A 10,453-nucleotide genomic window follows, 5' to 3' on the forward strand; every position below is an offset into this window, starting at 1 on the left:
AATAGATTTAGGAGTCAACTGAGAATCATCATCAGTTACCTGGCGCACAGTTGGTTGATCTCGCAACGCCCGTTCAATCTGTCTTTCACTATACCCATTGTGGCGGAAGGTAGCCTCAAGATGGGCCAGCTCAGCAGGCAAAGTCTCAACGTCGGAGATGACATGTGCCCTGTGTACCAGGGTACGAAGTACCCCTTCACGTTGGGCCGGATGATGACAACTGTCCGCCTGCAAATACAGTTCAGTGTGAGTACGCTTCCTATAAACTGCATGTCCCAACGATCCATCCACCTTCCTCCTAACCAAAACTCGATCCACCCCAACATTCGTTTTACCATGGAGGTGGAAGAGGATGGTTGCCTTCCCTTTCTTGATGTTTTGGTTAGGAGGAAGGTGGATGGATCGTTGGGACATGCAGTTTATAGGAAGCGTACTCACACTGACCTGTATTTGCAGGCGGACAGTTGTCATCATCCGGCCCAACGTGAAGGGGTACTTCGTACCCTGGTACACAGGGCACATGTCATCTCCGACGTTGAGACTTTGCCTGCTGAGCTGGCCCATCTTGAGGCTACCTTCCGCCACAATGGGTATAGTGAAAGACAGATTGAACGGGCGTTGCGAGATCAACCAACTGTGCGCCAGGTAACTGATGATGATTCTCAGTTGACTCCTAAATCTATTGCCTTTTTGCCCTACATAGGAAGGACTTCAAACAAGATAAGTCGTATTTTACGGAAATACAATGTGAAATGTGTTTTCCGACCTCCATCTAAGATTAAAGCGCTTTTGGGGTCTGTTAAGGATGATCTTGGTTTACGTAAGGCAGGTGTTTATCGCATTCCTTGTAGCTGTGGCATGGCATACATTGGTCAGACCATCAGGACCGTGGAGGACCGGTGTATTGAACATAAACGGCACACGCGACTACAGCAGCCTAGCAAATCTGCTATTGCCGAACATTGTTTGGACACTGGTCACCCCATGTGGTATAATAATACCGAGATATTAGCATGCACGTCCGGCTATTGGGATAGTGTGATTAAGGAGTCTGTTGAAATTAAATTGGCTAGCAACCTTGTGAATAGGGATGGATGCTTTTGTTTAAACTCGGCCTGGAATCCTGCTCTTTCACTTGTTAAAAAACATAGGGACAGAGTTAACGTTTCCTCAACTACCAGTCCATAGTTTCTTACTATCGATAGCTCTGACTTCGTTCATCTTTGGTGGCTTTTGTTTAGGCGTGTGTTATCTTTACTGTTAGACTCGCAGAACCGAGCTCTCGTGTTTTCTGCACTTCGTCTGGTCGTTGCAGTTAAGCCTTGAAAATGGCGGAGTGTGCATCCGCCGAAATATCGGCAGTTGTCGAAAATTCAACCTGGCTGAATGCCCGTAAGTACTTTGAATATATGAAACCTGTCAGTATCTCCAGGCTTCTTCAATGTATACAGTCTTCTTTTATGATTCTTGAATCAAGTGTTACCTATGATTAAGTTGTACTCTGTGCAAAGTTCTACCAGGCGGCTTCCTCTTTCATTTCTTTGCCCCTGTCCATATTCACCTACTACGTTTCCTTCTCTCCCTTTTCCTACTACGAATTCGTCACCCATGACTATTAAATTTTCGTCTCCCTTCACTATCTGAATAATTTCTTTGATTTGATCATACATTTCATCAATTTCTTCGTCATCTGCAGAGCTAGTTGGCATATAAAGTTGTACTACTGTAGTAGGTGTGGGCTTCGTATCTATCTTGGCCACAATAATGTGTTCACTATGCTGTTTGTAGCAGCTTACCAGCATTCCTATTTTCTTATTCATTATTAAACCTACTCCTGCATTACCCCTATTTGATTTTGTGTTTATAACCCTGTAGTCACCTGACCAGAAGTCTTGTTCCTCCTTCCACCGAACTTCACTAATTCCCACTATATCTAACTTTAACCTATCCATTTCGCTTTTTAATTTTTCTAACCTACCTGCCCGATTAAGGGATCTGACATTCGACGCTCCGATCTGTAGAATGCCAGTTTTCTTTCTCCTGATAACGACATCCTCCTGAGTAGTCCCCGCCCGGAGATCCGAATGGGGGACTATTTTACCTCCGGAATATTTTACCCAAGAGGACGCCATCATCATTTAATCATACAGTAAAGCTGAATGCCCTCGGGAAAAATTACGGCCGTAGTTTCCCCTTGCTTTCAGCCGTTCGCAGTACCAGCACAGAAAGGCCGTTTTGGTTATTGTTACAAGGCCAGATCAGTCAATCATCCAGACTGTTGCCCCTGCAACTACTGAAAAGGCTGCTGCCCCTCTTCAGGAGCCACACGTTTGTCTGGCCTCTCAACAGATACCCCTCCGTTGTGGTTGAACCTACGGTACGGCTATCTGTATCGCTGAGGCACGCAAGCCTCCCCACCAACGGCAAGGTCCATGGTTCATGGGGGGAGGAGAGATATTCTTACAGTTTGAAAAAGTGTGGTTTTCCTCCACATACGTGACACTCACGGTGAACTTCAGTTTCTCGATTTTTTGGCGATACAAGTCTTACGTCATGGCAGTTAACTAGCAGCTCCTGCCTGGCTCTTGCAAATTCGGGGAAACGTATCTCGTATTGGGATATAATAGAAACAAGAATGTACTACAAGTGACAGTGGGTAGGGCGTCATAATTATAGCTGCTTGTTTCTCGATTAGAATATCTATACTTTGCTTACTTTTTATTTTGTCCAGTTTTTCATATTACCACTTTACCAGCAATTCGTTCCACACAGTATCCGACACACAAGGAAACGAACGGTGACAACTATGACAGGGAAAAACACTAATTTTGCATTATGTACTTTCGCATTTGCTTCTGCTTTCACAATCACACGTTTTTTAATGCTGGGTTGCCAGTCGAGTGCGGCACAAAAAATACGATACAAATGATCGGAAAATTATAATCGAAACAAAATAAGAATCCAATCATCCTCTCCCACCTGTTTGGTTTGACAAGTCAGGAAAGAACCTCACTGCAAATGATGCTGTTGAAGCATGCTGTTCGAGGAAAGGAATATCCGCCTCACACAATCCAGGTAACAGTAGAAGTCGACACATCTCGGTGGTAAGCTTTGGCCAACTATTACACGTCACTGAGGAGACGGTATTACGTTCGAAATTTCGTGCATTTTGTCAATTTTAAATGTCAGCATGCCCTTTTGCCTTGTTGTTAAGGCGGATTTTTCTTACTGATACGCGAAAGTCAGCGCTTTTAAAAATAAACGTCGGAAATAAGCCGCAGACTAGATTACTTAGACATTTGTGAGAATGCTGTAATAGTATGTAAACGAGAATACAGAAGTGTGTGCCAAACCAACTATGGCGAGCACCTGGCGCGACTGGCAGCGTGTCAAAGTAGGCCTGCCTCGCGACCGGCTTCCCCCACCAACGGCTCCTGCTGAAACCAGTTTCCGGAAAGCCCCGAGCAGGTTGTGGAGTGACTCACAACACTGAAATACAAGTTTACCGCCTTAAGGTCTTGTCTCCCATGTGGTCTAGTGGCTAGGATAGCTGGCTTTCACCCAGCAGGCCCGGGTTCGATTCCCGGCATGGGAAAAATATTTTAAACTTGAAAAAGCGTTTCAGCTTACATTAACAAGGAAGGATAAAGCACAAGACTGCTCTTAGAAACGCTCTACAAGAGGTAAAAGCGCCGTAAGTAAATTGCGGGCAAATTTTATCAATAAATCCAATTTTTCATCTGTATCCATCAAAATATATGCTAAGTACACGATACGATATTTCCAAAAAGACCACGGAAGATGATTTATAAATAAAAGCGAAACGTGTCTGGTGACTGATATTCTTTTAGTGCAAGCAAGCTTAAGGAGAGAAAAACCCGCTACAGTCTGGAACCGCAAGTTCGCAGCATACTCCTGTAAGCAATCGACGATGCGTCCAGACCATGCGAGAGCCTCAATAGTTCCGGTGGTTCTAATTCTAGTCTGTAGAGGTCGTACTTTTACATTCGACTTGGACACGTCGTCCATTGCAACTGATTTACAGCTTTATTAATTCCATACAATTACTTCCAGCCTTTCTTTTTAAAAACAAAAGATTGTAATTCTGAAACACGTTGGAAGCTAAAGAGCGTTAAGTTTTGCGAATTGCAGGTTTTTATAATTATGACACTCCCGTTTCTAATGGCACTGTTTAGTGTAACACTCTTTCTAATCTACTTGACTTCGATGTTTTATAGCTTCATTTTAACATTTTATGTAAAAAAAAACCTGCAGTGTAATTTTGAATCACATCAGATAATTATTTTATAAGCTAAACCACGTTAGCACTTTTAAGATATCAGATGGTCCAGTTTCTATAATTGAAAAATGCCCATTTTTCTCATGACCTCATTTGGCGCCAACTTTTTAAATCCACTTGTTTTTTTTATTTGACGTTGCTTTTCTACAACGCAACATAAGGTCTACATTATTTCTGCACTTCTACTGTACAAAATTTTCTCTCTCATCTTTCTTTTTTTCGCTGGCCGGCCGTGGTGACCGATCGGTTCTAGGCGCTACAGTCTGGAACCGCGTGACCGCTACGGTCGCAGGTTCGAATCTTGCCTCGGGCATGGATGTGTGTGATGTCCTTAGGTTACTTAGGATTATGCAGTTCTAAGTTCTAGGGGACTGATGACCTCAGAAGTTAAGTCCCATAGTGCTCAGAGCCATTTCGACCACCTGAGGGAAAAACCATTAAAAATAAAAATAAAAATTACACGCTGATCAGTAAGAATACCTACCTAATGGCCGGTTATGCCCAGCTTTGGGACGGATAAGTGGTGACGCTTCGTGGCAGGGAAACAGAGACCTTGGTAGGTCGCTGGAGGGAGTCGCCACCCCATCTTCACACGCATGTCACTCAATTCCCGTAAATTTTTGAGGGGGGGGGGGGGGGGGGACGGCGGCGATGAGTTCAGACGCCACGTTCAGTCACATCCCATTCCCATATGTGTACGATCGAATTCAGATCTGGTGAATAGGGAGGGGGCAGTACGTCAAATGGAACACGCCACTGTGTCCCTCGAACGACTCCATCACACTCCTGGCCTTGTGACACAGAGCATTATCTTGTTAAAAAATGCAACTTCCGTCGAGAAACACGATCGCCATGAAATGGGTGCACATGGTCCGCAACCAGTGTACGATACCCCTTGGCCGTCATCATGCCTTGCACGTGCTCCGCTGGACCCGTGGACGCCCACGTGAACATTCCCTAGAGCATAATGGAGTTGCCCCCAGCTTGTCTCCGTCCTGCTGTACAGGTGTCAAGGCGCTGTTCGCCCAGAAGACGACGGATTCGTACCCTCCCATGGGCATGACGAAGGAGGTTTCGGAATTTTAGGCCATGCAACGCTCAGCCATTGTGCCAACGTCCAGTGGCGATATCCATGTGCCCCCCTTTCAGTCCTAGTTGCTGATGTCGTGGTGTTAACATCGGCACATTCAAGGATCGTCGGCTGTGGAGGTCCATCTGTAGGAGTGTGCCGTGCACTGCGTCTTCAAACACAGTTGTACTTTGATCATCGTTAAAGTCTGATGTTAGTTACACCAAAGTTTGCCACCTGTCCTGTTTTACCAGTCTGCCCAGCCTAGGATGTCCGACAATAGCCCAGTCAACGAAGACAAAAAATGAGGCTAAGGGAAAAAAATTGTGTAGTCGCAAATTTTTGTATAGCCTTAGGTGGTACTGTCATGAACAACATACTAATAATCCTGACCTGTAGGGTCTGAGCGCTGGGGTGGGGCTAATGCCACTTTTCAAGGTCGCTTTTACGTCTTTATTTTTTAATAACTCGGAAACTGTGGCTTCGAGCGAAAATGTTTCCCAGAACAAAATTAAGTACGCTGAATTTACTACAGAAAACGTCCTATTCATTTTTTCCCTAGGACCAATAGTTCTCATGTTACATGGGGTGGAAAAATAGCAAATATATGAAAACAATGCTTTAATGGTATGAAATTAAGATTTATTGTTAAATGTAGTTCATTAAGACCAAAATATTAAATGGCTATAATTCATTTATGTGCAGTAGAATAGTACTGAGGTATAAATTGTGTTCTGTAGATGGGACAGGTGGCAGCAGGTGAATGTGATGTTTGGGGGGGAGGGGGGGAGGAATGGAGGGTAGAAGATGATGGTAAGCATGATGCGGAATGATGTCAAGCACTTCTTATTTGTGCCTTAGTCGATGGCGTATGATATTTCTGTTTCTCTACCCTCTGACAAATTCTTTAGTGAAGCTAAGTAAATACCTCGTACACTCAACGTCTTCATGGAATGCATATCGGTGAAAAAAAGGGCAAAACAGAAAATTAAAAGAAAGCTGCCATCTTTATTCCATATCCTCACTGCTGCCATTCATCATTCAAATCACCTATACAACACGCAGTCGCACTCTTCATTCAGAGGAAGTTTGGATCAAAAACTTTAATCAGTCTGCTTGCTGGTTTGGGATTCAGTAAAACATTCTACGACGCACAACAGCTGGAGCTATCCGCTGTCTGCCACACCGGAAGCCTGTCCCAAGTGGAACATTTTGTCAGTATGTATTCGACAATGTCGATTTCAGTGTCTCCAATATCGACAGCAGGAATACTTTCCACAGTATGGGGGCATTAAACACATCACCCTGGGCTCAGCTCTCCCACCATCTGAATAGGTGCAGAAGGTTAAATCGGCTCACTCTGCACACAGAAGCAGGCAAGCTGGGTGTGATGGAACCACGGATGTTTGAACACCACATAAGCAATGCATTGTAGCACATTACTGTCCTTGAGTTGAACATAATCAATCCAGTTCCTTCTGACGTATCAACACGCACCATACCTTCTATGCTTTGGATGTGTGTAAAACGGCTTCATTCCTTGCAGACCACTGCACAAGTATCAGCAGTTCCTGAGTGGAAGGGGAGAATTTCACACACATGTCGTTCATGGGGTGCATCGGTCGCACAATCGTGGGGGTTGGGCTGAGAGAAGTGTTAAGCTTAGTTTATGCTGCAAATTCTGTTGAAAAGATGTTAACTGGACATGGTTACAGCAGAGCTGTTAGGGGAGATTGACTTGTTCAAGCTGTTTTAGTTCGGATCATTCTGGAAGCTGCCAGTGTCTCAGAAGAAGAGTGTAATCAGCTTTTAGAGCAATAAAGGCCATCTTCCTGTTAAGGAAATTGAGGGAGAAGATTGTTTGGCATCCATTTTAAATACATTTAAGAATAAGGTGGCTCGTCACAAGAAAAATGGGTCTGCTGCAGCTTTGTGGGTGCAATATTTTAATATGGTTTCATTAATAAAAAAGTTCATACGTTCTCCGTCATGGTGATTGGAATGTTTTCATAAAATACCACTCTTCCGTGCAGGTGATTATTTTCAGTGTGCAAAATGTGCCCATCTTTACATGCAAGTTATGATAGCATTAAAAACTAGCTGGACAGATGTGTTCAAGGATTTTGCAGCTAAGGGCCATTTCAACATTAACAGAACTGCATCTTCTTGGGCAGGGGTTTGGTCAGACATGACCATGGAACAGACTCTAAGGCGCTCCATTAAAAGCTCAAGTGGTTTTAAATGAGGAAGAAGCATAACTAGCAAAGTGCGTTGGAGGACCTGGAGTAACCGTCATCCGTTCATTATTACATGAATTTACTGGAGTGTAGAGTAGTTTACTAGAGTGGCGTTTTAAAGTGAGAACCAGCATGTTGATCTCCAGGTATCACGGCTAATGAGGGATGGACAAGACAGGGCAAAGATCTGTGAGTGGTTCAGCGACCATCCTCCTTTTCCAAAAAATAATTTCACTAATATCTCTCGACAGGGATAATCGGAAACTCGAAAACAAATCGTTACCAAGCCCTATAAATAGGTACGAGAGCGACACAGAGTTATATTGGTTGTAAATTTGGTGACATAAAACAGTGTAAGAAGATTGTGGTGATGCGTTTGGCCAGTATGAACCACACGGTAAAGGCACGTGGTGAAACAGTGACTGTTGACCCTCTGACAATTTTCCAAAGGACAGCCATTACAAAAAAAAAAGTGTGATGAGGATGTTGGAAAGCTTTTGTAGGGCTATGGGGGCATGAGGAAATGAAATATCATGTGGCTAGGGCCTCCCGTCGGGTAGGCCGGGCACCTGGTGTAATTATTTTTAGGTGACGCCACTTCGGCGACTTGCGTGTCGATGAAGATGAGATGGTGAAGACACCACAACACCTACTTCTTGCGCAGAGAAAATCCCCGACCCAACCGAGAATCGAACCCGGGCCCATTGACATGGCAGTCCATCATACTGACCACACAGCTATCAAGGGCACTGTTGATATCAAATTTATATCCAAATTAATTAAATTGCTCAATTAATTCCCCCCTGAATTCACTCACCCCCAGCCCCAGGTGACACCGTTTTTCTTAGCCTGCACGTGGGTCCCAGCCTCCTCCTCCTCCTCCTCCTCCTCCTCCTCCTCCTACTCCTCTCCCTCCCTCCTTCCTCCTCTCCGTCCCCCAACCTGCCCTATTGGCGGGAACTTCGAATTTTGGTAGGAATTCATTTGTATCAGGGCTTCCTGGGACTTAATTTCTGGTCCTTCAGGATGGAAAGCCAAAGTGCTTCCCCCCCCTCCCCCCCCCCCCCCCCCAACACGTGAAAACTGTTCAGAAGAAGGAGGTTAGGTTAGTGTCGTTTCTTTTGGCTGTGAAACTGATAAAAAGATCAGTCCTAATTAGGTAATTAATCATAAAGATTGGGCCCAATTACAGAACTATGTGCATAGCACTGCACAAGAACGGCTTAAAATCGCAATACAGCTCGAAAATTGAAGATACCATACATCTGGCGTTATCCTGCTGGGGAAAAAATTGACGATACCACTCGAAACTAGTGACAGAGACAGTCAAACACTACCCTTCACCTATAGGCCGGCAGAGGAAAAAAGCAGGGGTGTAAAGTATTATCTTTATTCTCTTCAGCTGACTAGATGCTGGTGTTGCACAGAGAAGATGGAAAAAATGCAAGACAGTTCAAATTACGCTTCGGAATTGTCATGAAAAGTCCAGCTCTCATAATGAACGAGTCGTAATGCAACACGTGTTCTGAGGAAAATCGTCATCCCAAAATACTGCAGAGGGGGCAATAGTTTAACGCGCATTCTCGTCGAGAGATGCTCACAAACTGCCAAAATTCGATGCCCTCTTACCTCCCATCATCCCTCCTCCCTCCCTCCCACCCAGCTACGGGGAGGAAACAGGCTTTTTCAAACAACCAGCTGCTCTGCTGTGTTTTGTGCTCCATCCCCTTTCTGTCGTTACCGTGGTCGCTAAGCGCCTTGAGCCGATGCTCTTTCACCAACACAATAGCGTGTACAGTCAAATGAACAATAGGAGGTGAAAAGGACAGCTGCCCCAAGTGCAACTTGTTCGTCTAAAATATAGCGACGCAGCCCCCACAAGCCACCCCCTAGTCAGAATGTGGCTGTGTCCGGCGACCACCCACTATAGAGTACATATGCCTCCTCTCCCCCCCCCCCCCCCCCCTCGTCCTCAGCAACGCGCCATTCTGCGATGGAAAACAATTTATTTATTTATTTATTTATGCATTTATTTTACCTGGCAAGATTAGGGCCTTCAGGCCCTCTGTTACACCTAACCAGGCATACTCAGATTGAACGAGTTACAGTTTCTACTTAACATTAAGGACATATAGTCTATTATGCAGTATTGATGTTAAAGAAAAAAATAGATATTATAACAGTAGTACAATGATAATTATAACAATAAAAAATAATTATAACAATCAATAATAATAATAATAATAATAGTAATAGTAATAGTAATAGTAATAGTAATAGTAATAGTAATAGTAATAGTAATAGTAATAGTAATAGTAATAGTAATAGTAATAGTAATAGTAATAGTAATAGTAATAGTAATAGTAATAGTAATAATAATAATAATAATAATGACTATGTATATGAAAGTAAACATACTTTTCTTTTCTGAATGTCAGTCACATTGTTAGTTGGGAATTTTGTCGTTATGTTCTTGCAGCTTGTGAGTTATTCTCATCGAGCACAGACATGAGACGATAGAATGGGGTGAATGAGATATATAAGAGGTAGATAGGTTAGAGGAAGAGAAATAGAACGGTAAAATTCGAAGCTGTGATGGAGAGGAGAAAGAAAGAGATGGGAGGGGCACAAGAATGGTGGCTATACCGTCCCTAATATGTATGTTTTGAGTTCCCTCTTGAATGTTGAGTAGTTCTGGATAAGACGCAGATCACAGGGGAGCGCGTTCCATAGTCGTATGGCTGAGATGGAGAATGACACGGAGAAAGATTTTGTGTTATGTAAAGGTACAGCCAAGATGATAGACGTATCCGATCTGGTGTTGCGATTGTGGAATGATGATAGGTG

At 43.8% G+C, this 10,453-nt stretch overlaps 1 non-coding gene across 1 annotated transcript; it reads left to right on the forward strand.

Moving 5' to 3' along the window:
• The first annotated feature begins 3,523 nt into the window (after positions 1 to 3,523).
• Trnae-uuc (transfer RNA glutamic acid (anticodon UUC)) lies at positions 3,524 to 3,595 on the forward strand. The gene has a single exon. It is a non-coding gene; the product is annotated as a tRNA-Glu (tRNA).
• The last annotated feature ends 6,858 nt before the right edge of the window (positions 3,596 to 10,453 follow it).

This window comes from Schistocerca gregaria, chromosome 3 (genome assembly GCF_023897955.1).
Source record: "Schistocerca gregaria isolate iqSchGreg1 chromosome 3, iqSchGreg1.2, whole genome shotgun sequence".
Taxonomy (NCBI): domain Eukaryota; kingdom Metazoa; phylum Arthropoda; class Insecta; order Orthoptera; family Acrididae; genus Schistocerca; species Schistocerca gregaria.